The 21,572-nt window shown below is 48.6% G+C and overlaps 1 protein-coding gene across 3 annotated transcripts in view; it reads right to left on the reverse strand.

Moving 5' to 3' along the window:
• LOC122544379 (P2Y purinoceptor 3-like) overlaps positions 1-15,441 on the reverse strand; it is a 37,514-nt gene extending 22,073 nt beyond the window's left edge. The window contains exon 1 of one of the 3 annotated variants that reach the window (XM_087982955.1): positions 15,377-15,441. The gene's annotated coding sequence lies outside the window, so the exon portion shown is untranslated. Of the gene's footprint in view, positions 1-6,495; positions 6,544-15,376 lie in introns of those variants that run through there. The other 2 variants (XM_087982956.1, XM_087982953.1) reach the window with 2 other exon arrangements.
• Between the last annotated feature and the right edge of the window lie 6,131 nt (positions 15,442-21,572).

Below are 21,572 nucleotides of genomic sequence, written 5' to 3' on the forward strand. Positions count from 1 at the left end.
TCCCAACTGGATTTCTTGGGGGCTATATTGAACTGACGGCCTCTAGCACTTCTCGTCCCTACAAGAGAAAACATTCTCGCCATCCAAACCCAGCCGATCAAAACTATCAATATTTTAAAAAAACCTCGACCCTCTTCATTCAAACAAAAACCGGCCTCCTTTCCTGATGTAAATTCCCGTGCATTTCTGACGTTGTCCTCATAAACCTTCCCAATGTCCTTCCTGACTGCCAACTCATCTTGCACATTAAACTTACGAGAATCCTGAACTAAGAGCTCCAAGTCTCTTTGTGCTTCAGATGTCTGAAGCCTTTCCCCATTTAGAAAACAATCTAATCTTCTGACCAAAGTGCATCACCTCACACATTCCCACAATGTATTCCATCTGCCACTGCTTTGCCCACTGTCCCACCCTGTCCAAGTCCTTCTGCAGCCTCCCGCTTCCTCAACGCTACCTGTCCCTCCACCTATCTGTCACCTGCAAACATAGCAACAATATCCTCAGTTCTTTTGCCCGGATTGTTAATGTATATTAATGGTTTAGTTATGGTCCCAACATGGACCCCTGTGCAACTCCACAGGAGTTATACAGCACAGAAACAGACCCTTGGGTCCAATTCATCTGCACTGACGTAGTCACCGACTGCCATCCTGTAAAAGACTCCTTTATCCCTAATCTCTGCCTTCTGCCAGGGAGCCAATTCTCAATTAATGCCAGTCCCTTGCCCCTAACGCCATGGGCTCTTGTACTATTTAGCAGCCTCCTGTGCAACACCTTTTCAAAGACCTTCTGGAAATCCAAATAGATCATGTCCACTGGCTCTCCTGCGTCTAACATGTTCATTACCTCCTCAAAGAATTCAAACAGAATTCAACACTAAGAGGATTGAAGTTCTAAATCACAAGTAACTCAATGTAAACTCACGAGAATAAAAGCCAGAATAGACCATTCAGCCCATCCATCATTCAATACTGTCATGACTGACCTTGGGCTTCAATACCATTTTCCCATCCTCTTCCCATTACTTTGGTTGCCAGAGTCCCATTCCCCTTGTTTTAGATTCCTGCCCCAGCAGAAACAACCTGTTGGTGTCTACCCTGCCAAGGTCCTTCACAATCTTGGAGGTTTCAAGGCAGTCACCTGTTCTCTCTAAATTCCAGGGAATATCGACCCAATTTGTACCCCCCCCCCCCACTGTAACAGAGCAAATCCTTTCCCATTCAAACGTGGAGCTAATCACTCAGTATCTGTTGGGGCCATGTTTGCATGGAAATGGTCAGGTCAATAGAGTCCAGTCTTGCTTTGCATTAAGTTATTATGGGCACAGATTGGTTCTGATCTGAAAACAGAATAAGAAAGAACTTGCATTTACATAGTGCCTTTCCTTACCCCAGAACGCTTCACAGCCAATGAAGCTATTTGAAATCAGCTACAGTAATGAGGGTGGCACGGTGGCTCAGTGGTTAGCATTGCTGCCTCACAGCGGTGGGGACCTGGGTTCAATCCCAGTCTCAGGAGACTGTCTGTGTGGAGTTTGCACGTTCTCCCCGTATCTGCTACAGTTTCCTCCCACAGTCTGAACTTGTGCAGGTTAAGGCGCATTGGCCATGCCACACTGTCCCATAGTGCCCAGGGAGGTGTAGGCTAGGTGGGTTTGCCCAGGGAAGTAGGGTAGATTTGGGTTGGATGCTCTTCAGGTTTGGGCTCAATGGACCAAATGGCCTGCTTCCGCTCTGTACATGATCATGAGCAGATACCTTTTCTAGCGATGTTGGCCAGGGCCATGGGATCTCAGTTTAACATCTTACCACCTGCATCAGTAAGCACAGCACTCCATCTACGCTAACACCTGGAGCATCCGCCTAAATCCCAGGCTCAAAATGAGGAAGATAATTGATAAGATGGACTCAAGGGAGACATTCCAATTTATAGGAGTCTCCAAAACCACATCCATCAGGGTAAGGCAGTCCCCAATCAATCCAACCCAATAAATTCAGAGGAAATGTCTTTCCCCAGAGACTAGTGAGAATGTGGAATGTGCTCCCACAGGGTGAGACTGAAATGAATCGTGTCAATTTGTTGAAAGCGGAGAAGAGGGGGGATGTTGCATAAACACATAAGGGGGAAAGGAATATAAGGATACGCTGACTGGGTGAGAGGAAGAGGAGGGGAGGAAGAGGCTTACAAGAAGCAGGAAAACCAGCATAGAGCAGACAGGCCGATTGGTCTTTCTCTACAATTTAAATTCAATGGAAAGGGGCTGAATCCAATGGATCACGCGAAGGTGAAACATTGGATCACACACACGTACCAATGAAGTGCCAACTCCTTCTGTAGCACCATCTGGAGGAGGAGGGAGGTTGCTACATCACACAAACTGCAACCCTTCTATATCCACCACCACCACTCTCTCCAGGGGCAATTAGCAATAGGCAATAAATGGTGGGAGACAGTGAGGTTTCAGAGTTGAGAGTGTGTTGCTGGAAAAGCACAGCAGGTCAGGCAGCATCCGAGAAGCAGGAAAATCGACGTATTGGGCTGGATCCCTTCATCCTGATGAAGGGCTTATGCCCGAAACGTGGATTCTCCTGCTCCTCAGATGCTGCCTGACCCTGCTGTGCTTTTCCAGCAACACACTCCCAACAATAAATGCTGGGTCGAGCCCCAACAAAAGCTCATGTTTTCACAAGGAATCGAAAAAAAAAATTCTGTAAAATTAAAATCTTACAAACAGCTTTAAAAGAGGGAGTCAATCATAATAAGAAGTTCCTTTCTCCTTCAGCATGCTCTGTACATGAGGTCTCCCTTCAGTTTTGTGTACAATGTATGCAATTATAGGAACTGGGAGAGCCTATGAGGACATAAGAATTAGGAGCAGGAGTAGGCCATCTAACCCCTCGAGAGGATGTTTTCCCTTCATGAGGGAGTTTAAGACCAGAGGGCACAGGCTCAGAAGAAAGGGACATCAATTTAAGAGTGGGATGAGGTGGAATTTCTTCTCTCAGAGAATTGTGAGTCTTTGGAACTCCTCGCCACAGAGAGCTGTGGGGGCAACATCCTCGTGTATATTTAAGGCTGAGAGAGATAGATTCTTGGTCGCGGAATCAAGAGTTACGGGGAAAGGGCAGGAAAGTGGACGTGAGGAATTTCGGATCAGCCACGATCGTATTAAATAACAGAGCAGGATTGAGGGGCCGAGTGGCCTACTCCTTTTCCCATTTCTGACGGTCTTCAGTGGTCGGGTTAGGGTTAGGCTCTCAATGAGAAACTGCAATAAACTGGACGTTGAGGATAGTTGCCAGATATGCCAATGATGCATAGATGGTAGGAAGGTGAGTAGAGAAGAGGGCATCAGGAAGCTGTGAAGGGATCCAGGTAGTATGAGTGGACAGAGATCTGGCAATGTAGAAAGTGTGAAATTGTCCATTGTGCCAGGCAGAGTAAAATAGGTATCTAACTAATGAGAGATTTCATGGTTCTGAGAAGTCAAAGGATCTGAATATCCCCGTGCATGATCATAAAAAGTTAATGTGCAGAGAACGGAGGAAATTAGGTCGGCTGATTGAATGTTATTGTTTATTGTGAGGGAATTGAGTGGTTCTGCTTCAGTCAGAGTGATCACTGGTGAGACCCCATCGGGAATAGTGCGCACAATATTGGTCTCTTTACTTAGAGAAAGACTTTTAAGGCAAAGTCTTAAAATTAGAGAGGAGGCAAAAGTGAGGACTGCAAGATGCTGGAGATCAGAGACTAGACTAGGGTGGCGCTGGAAAAGCACAGCAGGTCAGGCAGCATCGAGGAGCAGGAGAGTCGACATTTCGGGCAAAAGCCCTTCAGGACTGTCAGGAATTGAGAGAAGGTTTACGTCAAAGGGGGATGGAAGCAGAGTGCTTGACTATTTTGAGGACAGAGGTGAATGGATTTCTGGGCAGACGCAGGGAGGGAAGGTTGTTAGGGGTAGCTGGGTTCTGGAGCTGAAGTTACAATTGTAGAATCCCTATAGTATGGAAGCGGCCATTCTGCCCATCAAATCCTCACGGATCCTCTGAAGAGCATTCCACCCAGATCCACCTCCTGCCCCTCCCATTACCCAATCCTTGTAACCCTGCATTTCCCATGGCTAACCTCCCCTAGCCTGCATGCACCATGGGCAATTTAGCTCTGCCATTCCATTGAACCAGATCAGCAGGATCTTATTCAATTGTGGAGCAGGCTTGGAGAGGCCGATTGGCCTCCTCCTGCTACCTGATTGTACCTGGTTTAACAATTTGCATTTATATGGCGCCCAAGCAGTGAAGGCATGGCCACCAATGGCAGAACAATAGGAATTGGGGAATATTCAAGAGGCCAGAATTGGAGGAGGGTACAGAAATGGGGAGGGGGTGTAAGGGCTGGAGGAAGGAGAGAGATAGTGAGGGGGTGTAGGAGCTGGAGGAGGTGATCAAGATAGGGAGGGGTGTACAGGCTGGAGGAGGTTACAGAGCTAGGGAGGAGTGTAGGGGCTGGAGGAAGTGACAGAGATAGGGAGGGTCCAGGGGCTGGAGGGGTTTACAGAGATAGGGAGGGGTGTAGGGGCTGGAGGAAGTGACAGAGATAGGGAGGGTCCAGGGGCTGGAGGGACTTACAGAGATAGGGAGGGATGCAGCGGCCGGAGGAGGTGACAGAGATAGTGAGGAGCGTAGGGGCTGGAGGGGGATACAGAGATAGGGAGGGGGTGTAGCAGTTGGAGGAGGTGACAGAGATAGGGTGGAGTGTAGGAGCTGGAAGGGGATACAGAGATAGGGAGGGAGCAAGGGGCTGAAGGGGGTTACAGAGATAGGAAAAGGGTGTAGGGGCTGGTGAGGGTTACAGAAATAGGGAAGGGGTGTAGGGACTGCAGTGGGTTACAAAGATAGGGAGGAGTGTACGGGTTGGGGGATACAGAGATAGGGAGGGGTATAGGGGCTGGAGGAGGTTACAGATATAGGGAGGGGTGTAGGGGCTGGAAGGGGTTACAGAGATAGGGAGGGGGTGTAGGGGCTGGAGGGGGTTACAGAGATAGGGAGGGGGTGTAGGGGCTGGAGGGGGTTACAGAGATAGGAAGCGGTGTAGGGGCTGGAGGATGTTACAGAGATAGGGAGGGGGTGTAGGGGCTAGAGGGGGTTACAGAGATAGGGAGGGGGTGTAGGGGCTGGAGGGGGTTACAGAGATAGGGAGGGGGTGTAGGGGCTGGAGGGGGTTACAGAGATAGGAAGCGGTGTAGGGGCTGGAGGATGTTACAGAGATAGGGAGGGGGTGTAGGGGCTAGAGGGGGTTACAGAGATAGGGAGGGGGTGTAGGGGCTGGAGGGGGTTACAGAGATAGGAAGGGGTGTAGGGGCTGGAGGATGTTACAGAGATAGGGAGGGGGTGTAGGGGCTAGAGGGGGTTACAGAGATAGGGAGGGGGTGTAGGGACTGGAGGGGGTTACAGAGATAGGGAGGGGGTGTAGGGGCTAGAGGGGGTTACAGAGATAGGGAGGGGGTGTAGGGGCTGGAGGGGGTTACAGAGATAGGAAGGGGGCCTGAGGTCCTTGGACAATTCAGTGAGAGGTTTGAACGTGTGATGGATGTTGATGTCCTGCAGGAGCCAATGTCAGTTTGCAAACTCTGAGCCTGGAGTTTGGATAATGGCAGCAGGTTTCTGAGATAATCTCCGCAGTAACACAGGGCGAATGACAATCTGTCAACCAACATCCTTTTATATATAAAAAACAACAGGAATTACCCGATCGTTATCACATTGCTACTGGGGGCAGCTTGCTGTGTGCAAAATGAGGGCCACATTTTGCACATTCTAACGGCGCCTACTTTGCAAAGTACCACATTGGTTGTCAAACACTTTGAGACAACCTGATGTTTGGGAAAGGCCCTGGAGAGAAATGGAAGTTCCTTCCTTTCTGTTTGTCCTGGGGTTGGGTTCATTTTGTTTAACTCATCCACGCAACCCCAGCACTGTTATCTAACCCTTGGCAGTTGGAGAGTACGGGATCGCACTGTTTGGGAGATAATATCGGGGTTGGGGTCAAGGGAGATCAAAGTTTCTCCGGGACTCCAACATCTCCCTCATCTGTTCACTCTCTCGCCTTGTTACCCCTTTGTTGGAAGTTTCTCGCCCTTTCCCACTCAGTTGCCCCTCTCTCTGGCTCATCCCCCCTTCTCAATGAGAAGGGGGTTACATGGGGGCACATGTAAAAGGGGAAACCTTCAGCCGCAATGCAGCGTCTCTCCCAACCGGTAAGCCGCGCCCTTTCCCAAAATCCCGGAGTTAGCCAAATACAGGATGGCGTGATGTACGCGCAGGTCAGGAATGGTGGGATGGCTCCCAAGCAGACTTCCCCTTGCCTTGCTTGACCCCCACTTCACCCACCACCCCATACCCCCCTTCCCCACTCACGCCTCCACACTGACGATGCCCCCCCACCACCGTCGATGACCGGTGTGTTAATTCTGGGAGGAGGGTCTCATAATTCACCCACCCGTTCGTCTCTCTCACTCACTGTCTGTTTGCGAAGACAAGGGTTCCGACGCAGTTCTTTCTGCAAGTTGCTGTACTGAGTGTAAAGCTGTGTCAGCAGACTGATGCACCTCGTTACCCTTCGGTTAATAAGTCAACTGCTCGAGTCTCAAGGCAGCCACTGACAGGAGGGCTCAGCTCCCACAGCAGCCTGTCTCCCTACCTGTTCAATCCTTGCCCCAGTACCACCACCATTACACTGTTCACCCCCTTACCCAAGTGGTCTGCAATACTGGACTCAGGCCCATCTCCACAGAGGCAGTGGTTTGACCAGGGTGGTAGTGTCCCCACCTCTGAGCCAGGACGTCCAGATGATGTGTCGTTATCCACCTTGCCAGATTGATTTAAAAACATCTACAATTCAGCCAGTCCGCATGATTTGAGTACAGGATGAGTGAAGAGTTGCTTGGAGATTTTAGCAGTCCGGTCAGTTGAGAACATAGAACATAGAATGTTACAGCGCAGCACAGGCCCTTCAGCCCTCGATGTTGCACCGACCTGTGATAATTACCTGATGCCCATCTAACCTACACCATTCCATTTTTCTCCATATGTACGTCCAATGCCCATTTAAATGCCCTTAACGTCGGCGATTCTACTACTGTTGCAGGTAGGCCATTCGATGCCTCTACTACTCTCTGAGTAAAGAAATTATCTCGGATATCTGTTATATAATATATATATATCACCCCTCAATTTAAAGCTATATCCCCTCGTGTTAGCTATCACCATCCAAGGAAAAAGATTCTCACTGTCCACCCTATCTAACCCTCTGATTATCGTATACGCCTTGATTGAGTCACTTCTCGGCCTTCTTCTCTCCAACAAAAACAGCCTCAGTTCCCTCAGCCTTTCCTCATAAGACCTTCCCTCCATACCAGGCAACATCTCAGTAAATCTCCTCTGAACCCTTTTAAAAGCTTCCACATCCTTCCCATAATGCGGTGACCAGATCTGTACGCAATACTCCAGGTGCAGCCTTACCAGTGTCTTGTGCAGCTGAAGCATGACCTCGTGGCTCCGAAACCTAATCCCCCTACCAATAAACGCCAACACAACATATGCCTTCTTAACAACTCTATCAACCTGGGTGGCAACTTTCAGGGATTTATGCAGCTGGACACCGAGATCTCTGTGCATAGCGAATTTTGAGAAGATTTGTAGCTCAGGTTGAGGTTCTGGATGTAGGTTTGCTCGCTGAGCTGGAAGGTCCATCTCCAGACGCTTTGCCACCCCACTAGGTAACATCTCCAGTGGGCCCCAGGCAAAGCAGTGCACATGACCCCCGCCTTCCACCTACATGCCTGGGATGTCACCTACTGCCCCCCCCCCCCCCATCAGGGGGTGGCAAATGGGGCCCAACCCGATGCGTTCGTCGACAGAGCCCTGGCTGGAATGCCATGCTTCCAGGAATTCTCATGCGTGTCTCTGTTTGGCTTGTCCTAAGATTGATGTGTTGTCCCAGTCGAAGTGGTGTCCTTCCTTATCTGTATGTAAGGAAACTAGTGAGAGAGGGTCATGTCGTTATGTGGCTAGTTGGTGTTCATGTATCCTGGTGGCTAGTTTTCTGCCTTTTGTCCAATATAGTGTTTGTGTAGACCTGTACCCCAGAGTGCTGCTTTGGTCTCTTTATCTCAGGAACTACATTATTGCCACAAAGGGAGCACTGAAGGTCTACCAGGGATGGAGGGATTTGCCTTATGGAGAGGGATTGCTTAAACTCGGCCTGTTGTTCTCTAGAATTTCGAAGAATGAGAGGTGATCTCACTGAAATTTGCAAAATAGTTAAAAGGACTGACAAGCGATAGAATCCCTACGGTATGGATAGAGGCTATTTGGCCTACACCAATTCTCAAAGAGCATCTCAGCCATCCCTCGACCTGTAACTCTGCATTACCCTTGGCTCACCCACCTAGTCTGCATATCCCTGGTCAATACATAATAGACAATAGACAATAGGTGCAGGAGTAGGCCATTCTGACCTTCGAGCCAGCACCACCATTCATTATGATCATGGCTGATCATCCTCAGTCAGTATCCTGTTCCTGCCTTATCCCCATAACCCTTGATTCCACTATCCTTAAGAGCTCTATCCAACTCTTTCTTGAAAGTATCCAGAGACTGGGCCTCCACTGCCCTCTGGGGCAGAGCATTCCACACAGCCACCACTCTCTGGGTGAAGAAGTTTCTCCTCATCTCTGTTCTAAGTGGCCAACCCCTTATTTTTAAGCTGTGTCCTCTGGTTCGGGACTCACCCATCAGCGGAAACATGCTTCCTGCCTCCAGAGTGTCCAATCCTTTAATAATCTTATACGTCTCAATCAGATCCCCTCTCAGTCTTCTAAACTCAAGGGTATACATAGAACATAGAACATAGAACATAGAAGAATACAGCGCAGTACAGGCCCTTGGGCCCTCGATGTTGCGCCGATCCAAGCCCACCTAAACTACACTAACCCACTATCCTCCATATACCTATCCAATGCCCTCTTAAATGCCCATAAAGAGGGAGAGTCCACCACTGTTACTGGCAGGGCATTCCATGAACTAACGACTCGCTGAGTGAAGAACCTACCCCTAACATCAGTCCTATATCTACCCCCCCTTAATTTAAAGCTATGCCCCCTTGTAATACCCGACTCAATACGCGGGAAAAGGTTCATACTGTCGACCCTATCTAACCCCCTAATCATCTTGTACACCTCAATCAAGTCACCCCTAAACCTTCTTTTCTCTAGTGAAAACAGCCCCAAGTGCCTCAGTCTTTCCTCATACGATTTTCCTTCCATACCAGGCAACATCCTGGTAAACCTCCTCTGCACCCGTTCCAATGCCTCCACATCCTTCCTATAGTATGGCGACCAAAACTGCACACAATATTCCAGATGCGGCCGTACCAGAGTCTTATACAACTGCATCATGACCTCAGGACTCCGGAACTCAATTCCTCTACCAATAAAAGCCAGTACGCCATATGCCTTCCTCACCGCACTATTTACCTGGGTGGCAACTTTCAGAGATCTGTGTACATGGACACCAAGATCCCTCTGCTCATCCACACTACCAAGTATCCGACCATTAGCCCAGTACCCCATCTTTTTGTTATTCTTCCCAAAGTGAATCACCTCGCACTTAGCTACATTGAATTCCATCTGCCACCTTTCTGCCCAGCTCTGCAGCTTCTCTATATCCTGCTGTAACCTGCCACATGCTTCCTCACTGTCAACAACTCCTCCGACTTTCGTATCATCCGCAAACTTGCTCACCCAACCTTCTAACCCCTCTTCCAGGTCATTTATAAAAATGACAAACAGCAATGGTCCCAAAACAGATCCTTGCGGAACACCGCTAGTGACGGCACTCCATGAAGAAACTTTGCCATCAACTACTACCCTCTGTCTTCTTCCATCCAGCCAATTTCTAATCCAAACCTCCAACTCACCCTCAATGCCATATCTCCGTATTTTCTGCAGTAGCCTACCATGGGGAACCTTATCAAACGCCTTACTAAAATCCATATATACCACATCTACCGCTTTCCCCTCATCAACCTCCTTCGTCACCTTTTCAAAGAATTCAATAAGGTTTGTGAGGCACGACTTGCCCTTCACAAAACCATGCTGACTATCCTTGATCACATTATTCCTATCCAGATGTGCATAAACCCTATCCCTTACAATTCTCTCTAAGACTTTGCCCACAACAGAAGTGAGACTCACCGGCCTATAGTTACTAGGGCTATCCCTACTCCCCTTTTTGAACAAGGGAACCACATTTGCTATCCTCCAGTCTTCTGGGACTACTCCTGTAGACAAAGAGGACATAAAAATCAAGGCCAATGGCTCTGCAATCTCCTCCCTTGCTTCCCAGAGAATCCTAGGATAAATGCCATCAGGCCCAGGGGACTTATCTATTTTCACCTTTTCCAGGATTTCCAACACCTCTTCTCTACATACCTCAAAGCCATCCATTCTACTTATTTGTTCCTCAGTATTCTCATCGACAACAATGCCCTGTTCCTGAGTGAATACTGAAGAAAAGTATTCATTCAGTGTCTCCCCAATCTCTTCCGCCTCCACACGCAACTTCCCCCTACTATCCTTGACTGGACCTATTCCTACCCTAGTCATTCTTTTATTCCTAACATACCTATAGAAAGCCTTAGGGTTTTCCCTAATCCTATCTACTAAGGACCTTTCATGTCCCCTCCTTGCTGCTTTTAGCTCTCTCTTCAGGTCCTTCCTGGCTACCCTATAACTCTCAATCGCCCCAATTGAACCTTCACGTCTCATCTTGAGATAGGCCGCCCTCTTCCATTTAACAAGGGATTCCAATTCCTTATTAAACCACGGCTCCCTCGCACGACCCTTTCCTTCCTGCCTGACAGGTACATAATTATCAAGGACACTCAATAGTTGCCCCTTGAACAAGTTCCACATATCATTTACACTCTTGCCTTGGAGTCTACTTTTCCAAGCCACACATCCTAAGTCATGCCTCACCGCATCATAATTTCCCTTACCCCAGCTATAATTCTTGCCCTGCAGTGCACACTTATCCCTCTCCATCACGAGTGTAAAAATCACCGAATTGTGGTCACTGTCCCCAAAGTGCTCACCTACCTCTAATTCTAACACCTGGCCTGGTTCGTTACCCAGAACCAAATCCAGTATGGCCTCACCTCTTGTTGGCCTGTCTACATATTGTGTCAGGAAACTCTCCTGCACACATTGAACAAACACTGACCCATCTAACGAACTTGAGCTATAGCTTTCCCAATCAATATCAGGAAAGTTAAAGTCCCCCATAACAACCACCCTATTACTGTCACTCATCTCCTGAATCACCTTCCCAATCCTTTCTTCGATGATTCTAGGACTATTAGGAGGCCTGTAAAAGACTCCTAACAGGGTGACCTCACCTTTCCTATTCCTAACCTCAGCCCAAACCACCTCAGATGGCAAGTCCTCATCCATCGTCCTTTCCACCGCTGTAATACTATCTTTGACAAGCAATGCCACACCTCCCCCTCTTTTACCCCCACCTCTGACCCTACTAAAACATTTAAATCCCGGAACCTGCAACAGCCAATCCTGTCCCTGTTCTAGCCATGTCTCCGTAATAGCCACAACATCGAAGTCCCAGGTACCAACCCACGCTGCAAGTTCACCTACCTTATTTCGTATACTTCTTGCATTGAAGTATACACACTTCAAGCCACTTCCCTGTTTACAGGCACCCTCCTTGGAAATTGATGCCAAGGCATCAATACAAGCCCAGTCGCTCCAATCTTTCAGCGTAAGATAGTCCCATCATTCCGGGAATTGACCTCGTGAACCTACGCTGCACTCCCACAATAGCCAGAATGTCTTTCCTCAAATACCACGGGACAATTTGAGGTTGACCAATCCACCTGGACTGTGGGAGGAAACCAGAGCAGACACCAGGAGAACATGCAAACTCCACACAGACAGTCGCCTGAGGGTGGAATCGAACCCAGGTCCCTGGCACCGTGAGGCAGCAGTGCTAACCACTGAGCCGCCAAATTGGCACTGAGCTGCAGATGTGGGTTGCTGCTGGTAAAATGTTGCCTCCTGTTCGGTGAGTCCAGAATTCAAAAATAAGCGGATGCCACTCAGGTCGAGATGAGGAGAAAAGATTTAACTCAGATGGGCTGTGAATGTTTAGAATTCTCACCCACAGAGAGGGCTGTGAACGCGCAGTCTAAGGATGGATCACGTAAGGGTTCACTGCATTATTGCTGTTTCTCAGTGGGATGTTAAACTGAGGCCCCATCACATCTCAGTCAGGGACACAATCGAATTGCTGACCCTATTGTGGGGGTCAAGTCCTGGGCCAAAGTCGACCACCAAATAAGTAGGCGATCTCTTGACTATGGCACCTGCAACGTGAATTAGCTGCCCAGTTTCCTACCTGAAATGGGAACCAAAAGTAATCCAATGGCCAAAAAGCAGCCAAGATTGTCCTGAGGTTGTTAAAGGCACTACGGAAATTCAAGCCCTTTCTTTGCTTCGTGAAGAAGTTTCTCGAGATCGCTTTTGTAAATGGCTCCCCTTATCACCACACTTTAATTCCTGTCAATTCGCCTTTAGCGAGTCAACCTACACCAGGCAACGTTCTCTACCAATACCCTGCCCTCACCTTAGACTGAACATAAAGGGACCCCTTAAAATAAAAATGGCTTGTTCTTTCATTCTGGAATGTTCCAGTCAGAAGCTAATCCTACCCGTTCCCAGAAGCCAAGGGTAAACCACCAAACGTCCAACTCTCATCGCCTCCCCCAATACCCCCAACCGCAATGCGACTTCAGTTTAACATCTCACCTTCAAGTGGTACTTCTGACAGTATGGCATTCCCTCGGTACTGCAGCAGGAATGTCAGCCTGCACTTTACGCTCGCAACCCCGTGTGTGGGAGTTTTGTGGGAATGACCTCAACAGCAGATCCAGGTTCACAGGAATTCTCCCCAGGTCACCAAGTCGGTGCAATACTCATGTTTTGGCTTTGCCTGGAATGCTGTCTTGGGTAACAGAATGATGCCAAAAGTGTGGGTTCAATCCCTGCACTGGCTGATGTTCCATGACAGACTCTCTTTCTGCAGTCTCTACCTGGGTGACCCTCAGGTTACACCCCCACTGGTTACCTCTGTCTAATGAGGTAGCACTATGGTGACCTAATGGTAGGGTCCTGGGGAGTGTTACTGGACAAACGACCTTAGGGCAGGAAAATCGACGTTTCGGGCAAATGCCCTTCATCTGAAACGTCGATTTTTGCCTGAAACATCGACTCTCCTGCTCTTCGGATGCTGCCTGACCTGCTGTGCTTTTCCAGCACCACTCTAATCTCGAGTCTAATCTCCAGCATGTGCAGTACCCACTTCTGCCCAAAGAGACCAGGTTCATAGTTTCTTGAAGGTAGAGTCGCAGGTAGACAGGATGGTGAAGAAAGCATTTTTTATTGGTCAGTGCATTGAGTATAGGAGTTGGGAGGTCATGTTGCGGCTGTACAGGACATTGGTTAGGCTGTTTTTGGAATACCGCAATCAATTCTGGTCTCCCTGCGATAGGAAAGTTGTTGTGAAACTTGAAAGGGTGAGAGGGGAAAGATATAAAAGGGACTTAAGGAGCAACTTTTTCACGCAGAGGGTGGTGTGTGTGTGTGGAATGAGCTGCCAGAGGAAGTGGTGGAGGCTGGTACAATTACAACATTTAAAAGGCATCTGGATTGGTAAATGAATAGGAAGGATTTACAGGGATATGGGCCAAATACTGGTAAATGGGACTAGATTAGTTTAGGATGTCGGGTCAGCATGGACAAGTTTCCATGTTGTACGTCTCTATGACTCTTTGGCTTTGCCTTACAGGAGGGAGCTGGGACAATGCACCCTCTGCAGGCACCCTGAAGAATTGCAGTAAAATTATGGGCTCCCATCTCCTCTCAATCAATTCTGCGATTTGCCCCAGATTGTCCATTAAGAGGGAGTGAAGGGGATCCTTCATGTTCCAAAGCTGATCAAATTCTCCTTTTGATTAAGTGCTTTTGTTTTGAAGAGTGGAACCTTGAAGGAAACATCACTGAACCCAGTTGTAATGCTCCCATCATCTGTTTGGTTAGGGTTGTTAAACACTCTCTCAGCCTCATCTTTAATCTACCCGGCGACAGAGCCTGGAAGTGCAACAACCAAGTGGACTGGCTCTCATCAGAGACCCTCCATGAGTCACATTCACTCATATCTACCTTCCTTGACAATGCCTAGAGAGAAATAGCTCTTAAAGGGACCCCCCAGCTCAGAAATGCTAAAACTGACCCTTTAAAGGGGCCACCATCCATGTTCCTGCTAATAGGAGAGGGGAGAGTGGGATTATGATCATGACCCCAGACCCTACTTGGCACCAGGATGTCCTCTGATGAGATTCAGCCCACCCTCCAGGGGCATTAATGCACCAGGTAGACCAAATTATCTTCAAACAGTGAGGCCATTCCCATTTACCTGCTAGGCTAAGTATTTAAGTTGCACGTGGATGCTGCAGAAAATGCACACACACCGTCACAGAGGAGCAGAGACACAGACAGACCCACGGACACACAGAAACAGAGACACAAATGTGCGCGCACACACACACACACACAAAAACAGAGACATATACAAACACACACACAAACAGTCACACTCAGACACAGACACACAGAGATGGTCACACTCAGATTACACACACACACAGACACAGTCTCACACACACACACACTCACAGAGACTGAGAAACAGAGACAGAGACAGACACATATACAGAAACAGAGACATATACAGACACACACACAAACACTCACACTCAGACACAGACACACAGAGATGGTCACACTCAGATACACACACACAGATAGTCACACACTCACAGATACAGAAACACAGACAGACACATGCTCAGATACATACACACAGTGTCACACACAGACATAAACACACAGCAACAGACAGGGATGCAGGCACTTATATACAGACACACACGGACACATAAGCCCACAGACACAGTCACAAACAGATAGACACCCACACACACACATACAGACACAGAGACACAAACACAGGGATACATGGACACATAAGCCCACAGACACAGACAAACACAGGCGCAGAGAGTCACAGAGACATTGACGGATGTGGGAATAGACAGTAGAAGCAGAGGCAGAGAGATGAAGACACTCAAACACAGACACACACAGGGTCAACCACATAATAGAGACAGACACACAATTAAAAACAGAGATAAACTCACATGAATATTGCAGCAACTGTGAAAATAAGCAATTGTGTTCGCCACCCACCTCTTGGTTCTTGCTTGTTTGCAGAAACTTTTAAGGAAGATTGTAAGGGAAGAGAATTGGCTGCTCAAGAGTGCATTCCAGCTCCCTGCTCTGGACTCGAACATTCAGAGGGCTGTGCTCTCACTCCCTGGCTACTTGTCTCCCATCGCTCAACCTGTGATCGAATGAAAGTAATCAGCTAAAAGCAGCACTCACTGTCTCTTTCTCTCTCAGTCCCTGTCCGTCCTTCCCACACCCTGACTTGCTGCTCACTGTTAAATGCTCTGCACAACACAACAGCTGAGCACTTTGGTTCCCTTGCTTAACGCTTTAAACAAGCATTGGTTTATAAAGTCTTGTGAATGAAGTTGATCTCGGAGCAAAGGAGGTCGAGAGGGGAGCTGCAACGGGGGCGGACGAGATGATGGAGCGTTCGAGAAAAGGTGCAGGAAGCAAAACTGTGCCCTCGAACTGATGGAAAAGGACTGGGAGGGACACAAATCTCACAGTTTGGACTAGAGGTGCTGAGGGCAGATGGGAGGAAGAACTTTTATTGACATTGCGAGTGTTAATGGCCTGGAACCCCAAGAGAGGTTGGGAGCAGGGTGGCAGGAATGAAAGTGGAGATGGTGAATGATTTTGACAGAAAACTTGGAGGGGCACTTGAGGGAAATGAACTGTATGGGGAAACAGTGATTGATTGAAATAGTATGGAACTGACTGGATTGCTCTGCTAGAGAGAGCTAGAAAAGATTTGATGGGCTGAGTGGCCTCCATCATGACACTACGTTATTACACTAGACTACACGACATTACTACCTTGGGATTCAGGTAAATAATTCTTTGACATTTGCATCACATATAAAGCGGGTGGTTATGAGGGTGTTTGGCAAGCTTCCCTTCATCGCTCAGCCCTTTGAGTACAGGACTTGGGACGTCATGCTGAGGTTGTACAGGACATTGGTGAGGCCTGTTCTGGAGCACTGTGTCCAGTTCTGGTCACCCTGTTATAGAAAGGACATTATTAAACTGGAGAGGGTTCAGAAGAGATTTACCAGCAAGTCCAGTTCTAAGGGAGCGTCACTGGACCAGAAACATTAACTCTGCCATGCCTGCTGACTTTTTCCACCAATATCTTCTTTTGTTTCTGATTTACAGCATCCGCAGTTCTTTCAGTTTTTATTTACCAAGATGTTGCCAGGGAAGGGAGGGCTTGAGATAATAAAAAATAAACTGGGAAGGCTGGGACTTTTCTCACTGGTGTGTAGGAGGTTACAGAGGTTTACAAAATCACATGAGGGGCATAGATAAGGTGAATGGCAGGTGTCTTTTCCCGAGGCTCGAGAATTTCAAGTCAAGGCATTTATTTAAGGTGAGAGGAGAAAGGTTTAAAAAGGACACTAGGGGTAAATATTTTACACAGTGAGTGGTTCGTGTGTGGATGTGGGTTCAGTTACAACTTTTAAAAGACATCTGGATAAGTCCATGAATAGGAAAGGTTTGGGCCAGGAGGGACTAGTTTAGTTTGGGATTATGGTTGGCATCGACTGGTTGGACCAAAGGGTCTGTATGACTCAATGACTCTACAATCTAAGAAAAAGGCTTGCAAACCTCCCAATTCACAAATACGCAGAATGGTTACAGCACGCAGGAGGCTATTCAGCCCAGCTTGTTTGTACCAGCTCTTCAAATGAACTTCATTACCTAATGCAATTTTTTTCCCACACTTCCGGACTCTGCATTCCAGATTCTGGAAGAGTTTTCTCTTCCATCCCATTTCTGAATCCTTCTCGGTATTCATTGACACACAGAACATGAATAATGACTTTTCTTTTGTGACTGAACACTCTCCCCTCACCAAAGGAAACAAATTCTTCTACTCAGACAAACTTCTCGAGAGTAATTTGAACTTTGTGTAAAGGGTTTTAAGAGCTAAGGCCAATAGGTAAGTGGGAGCAGTATACAGATCAGACTGGTAGGATAGGCTCATGGGGTTGAATGGCCTGTCTTAGAATCCCTATAATACAGAAGCAGGCCATTCAGGCCCATCAAGTCCACACCAACCCTCCCAGACCCATTCCCTGCATATTCCACCTAGCCTGCACATCTTTGGTCACTACAGAGTAATTTAACATGACCAATTCGCCTAGCCTGCACATCTTTGGATTGTGAGAGGAAACCCATGCTAACTCCACACAGACATTTGCCCGAGTCTGGAATCGAACCCAGGTCCCTGGCGCTGTGAGGCAGCAGTGCTAACCACTGAACTGCCCCCTGTTTGATGCAGTAGTGGTCGTCTCTTTAAGGGATCTGATGCCTTCCTCCCCTCAATCCTTTATGTCAACTTCATCATTTAGGGGTCAGTTGGTTGGATGAGTCACTGGAGCACTCATCACACAAGTCCTGCCTCTCCGCCCAGTAAAAACATTCCCATTTTATGGTAAATCCACATTGCACTGATCAAGGTAAATGCAAAGTTTTTTTTAATGCCCTCATTTCTTTCCTTCAGGATTTTACCCCCAGCTGGAAGTTCCAATTCCTGATCAGTGTTGGAGTGAGAGTGGGGTCAGGTTCGTGACTTTCGGTGTTCATACAGCAAGGCCAAACAGTAAAGAGTGATTGATGGAATATTGAGCGTTTGTAATTTCCTCAACCATTTTCTCTTTCAGTGTCAGGGAGGTGTGGGGGTGGGGTGGGGGGGTTGGTGGAGATAGAGAGCAGGAGAGAGAGAAGCTGGAAGAGGCAGAAAGAGAGAAAAAGAGAGAGATTCTGAAAGGAACAGAGAGATAGCAGGGGTTGGGGTGCATTGTGTGAGGCATAGACAGACAGAGAGAGAGACAGAGACGGGGAGACAGAAAGAGACAGACACAGGAGGAGACAGAGAACAGGAGAGACAAAGAGAAACTGACAGAGAGAGAGAGAGAGAAGGCAGATACTTGGAGAGTGAGCGAGAGAGAAAGAGAAAGAGAGAGTGATCGAAACAGATAGAGCAGTGAGACAGACTGAGAGTAAGAGACTAACAGACAGAGAGAAAAAGAGGGACAGAAAATAAGGACTGAGAGAAAGAAAACCAGGCGGATGGAGAGAGAAAAAAGGCAGGGACTGAGAAAAAAAGAGAGAGGAGACGGGGAAAAGAAAATGGGACAGACACAGAGTGACAAAGAGCAAGAGAGAGAGAGAGATCAGGGACTAAGAGAGTGAGCACCTGTGTCAGCAGGATGTGTTTTGAGTTTGAAGGACTTGATAAAGTGGTGGCTATTTGAGAAGATTAAATATGTAAACAGCAGCATTCTGTTCAAACAGAAACCGAGAGTGATCAGGGCATTTGCCTTTAGTAACACAACGTCTGTAAGCCCAGCTTCATATACAGGGGGTGGGGGGGGGACACACAACGTCTGTAAGCCCAGCTTCATATACAGGGGGTGGGGGACACAACGTCTGTAAGCCCAGCTTCATATACAGGGGGTGGGGGACACAACGTCTGTAAGCCCAGTTTCATATACAGGGGGTGGGGGACACAACGTCTGTAAGCCCAGTTTCATATACAGGGGGTGAGATCACAACGTCTGTAAGCCCAGCTTCATATACAGGGGGTGGGGGACACAACGTCTGTAAGCCCAGCTTCATATACATGGGGTGGGGGGGGGACACAACGTCTGTAAGCCCAGCTTCATATACAGGGGGTGGGGGGCACAACGTCTGTAAGCCCAGCTTCATATACAGGGGGTGGGGGACACAACGTCTGTAAGCCCAGCTTCATATACATGGGGTGGGGGGGGGACACAACGTCTGTAAGCCCAGCTTCATATACAGGGGGTGGGGGGCACAACGTCTGTAAGCCCAGCTTCATATACAGGGGGTGGGGGGGGACACAATGTCTGTAAGCCCAGCTTCATATACAGGGGGTGGGGGACACAACGTCTGTAAGCCCAGCTTCATATACAGGGGGTGGGGGGCACAACGTCTGTAAGCCCAGCTTCATATACAGGGGGTGGGGGACACAACGTCTGTAAGCCCAGCTTCATATACATGGGGTGGGGGGGGGACACAACGTCTGTAAGCCCAGCTTCATATACAGGGGGTGGGGGGCACAACGTCTGTAAGCCCAGCTTCATATACAGGGGGTGGGGGGGGACACAATGTCTGTAAGCCCAGCTTCATATACAGGGGGTGGGGGACACAACGTCTGTAAGACCAGCTTCATATACAGGGGGTGGGGGGGGACACAACGTCTGTAAGCCCAGCTTCATATACAGGGGGTGGGGGACACAACGTCTGTAAGCCCAGCTTCATATAGAGGGGGTGGGGGGCACAACGTCTGTAAGCCCAGCTTCATATACAGGGGGTGGGGGGCACAACGTCTGTAAGCCCAGCTTCATATACAGGGGGTGGGGGACACAACGTCTGTAAGCCCAGCTTCATATACAGGGGGTGGGGGGCACAACGTCTGTAAGCCCAGCTTCATATACAGGGGGTGGGGGGGGGACACAACGTCTGTAAGCCCAGCTTCATATACAGGGGGTGGGGGACACAACGTCTGTAAGCCCAGCTTCATATAGAGGGGGTGGGGGGCACAACGTCTGTAAGCCCAGCTTCATATACAGGGGGTGGGGGGCACAACGTCTGTAAGCCCAGCTTCACAAACAGGGGGTGGGGGACACAACGTCTGTAAGCCCAGCTTCATATACAGGGGGTGGGGGGGGGACACAACGTCTGTAAGCCCAGCTTCATATACAGGGGGTGGGGGACACAACGTCTGTAAGCCCAGCTTCATATACAGGGGGTGGGGGGGGACACAACGTCTGTAAGCCCAGCTTCACAAACAGGGGGTGGGGGACACAACGTCTGTAAGCCCAGCTTCATATACAGGGGGTGAGATCACAACGTCTGTAAGCCCAGCTTCATATACAGGGGGTGGGGGACACAACGTCTGTAAGCCCAGCTTCATATACAGGGGGTGGGGGACACAACGTCTGTAAGCCCAGCTTCATATACAGGGGGTGGGGGACACAACGTCTGTAAGCCCAGCTTCATATACAGGGGGTGGGGGACACAACGTCTGTAAGCCCAGCTTCATATACAGGGGGTGGGGGGTAGGGGGGGGACACAACGTCTGTAAGCCGAGCTTCATATACAGGGGGTGGGGGACACAACGTCTGTAAGCCCAGCTTCATATACAGGGGGTGGGGGGGCGGTCAGCCAGGTTCCTCTGTCACTGTGCCTCAGGAAGCCCCCCAAAACCCTGTTGGACGGGGACGTCAGGAAGTTGGGGGTGGGGGAGAGATCTGTCCGAGTGATCCCACCCTGAGAAAGATAGCGAGCCATTGGCTGAAAGCCGTCCTCTGTAAGTGACATCTTAATATTGGCAGATTGCTGGGTTTTTATTGAGATGTGGAGGGAAGGAGGGATTGAGGATTACAGAATGTAGGCAGGGAGTGAATCTACGTGGAACCAATGCTTCTCCAAGTGAATGTTCCTGGGCCACAAACCACCTTCGAGCTTATCCAAAAGGCTGGAAGATGGGAGACTGAGCCAGGTGCAGTGGAAAATGAACAAAAGCCGAATGGTTGGTTGAGGCCGGGGCAAAGTTTGGATGGGCTGTTCAGCCCATTGTGGCTGTGCTGTCCCATTACCTGCTTCCCCGTTTCCTCCCCCTCCCCCAACTGCAACCCTGAAAATTATTCCCCTTCAGATGATGTATTGTGGAGGAAAGAGCTGTTTAGTTACAACATTTCATCAAGATAGTCACAAGAATACCAAAGTAAAGGGGAGCAACAGTCAGCAAATGGATTTTGATTGGCAGAGGCAGTGCCACAGAGAATACATTGACTGATGATGATCGACAGTCAACTGCCACACTTCAAACCAGGTTTCTCAAGTCGCTATTTAATCTGCTTCCACTGCTCTTTTTGATCAGAAAACTCAATGAGTCCAAATCTTTTCCCCTTTTTCTTCATTGCTGAATATCATAAGTCTGCATTCCTCTGGTTACTGACCCTCCAGCCATTGGTCACATTTCCTCCTTGTTCACTCAACCCTCAGTGAGATTTCAGCGCCTCAAATAAATCTGCCCCTTAATCTACTTTGCTGCGAGGGTGCTGGCAGGTGGGACTAGATTGAGTTGGGATATCTGGTCGGCATGGACGGGTTGGCTGTACATCTCTATGACTCAATGAAAGAAATCCCAGCCTCTCCAGGTAACTTAACTGAAGTCTTG

This window comes from Chiloscyllium plagiosum, unplaced genomic scaffold (assembly GCF_037043375.1).
Source record: "Chiloscyllium plagiosum isolate Xiang-an unplaced genomic scaffold, Cpla_swu_hap1 HiC_scaffold_44, whole genome shotgun sequence".
NCBI classification, from domain to species: Eukaryota; Metazoa; Chordata; class Chondrichthyes; order Orectolobiformes; family Hemiscylliidae; genus Chiloscyllium; species Chiloscyllium plagiosum.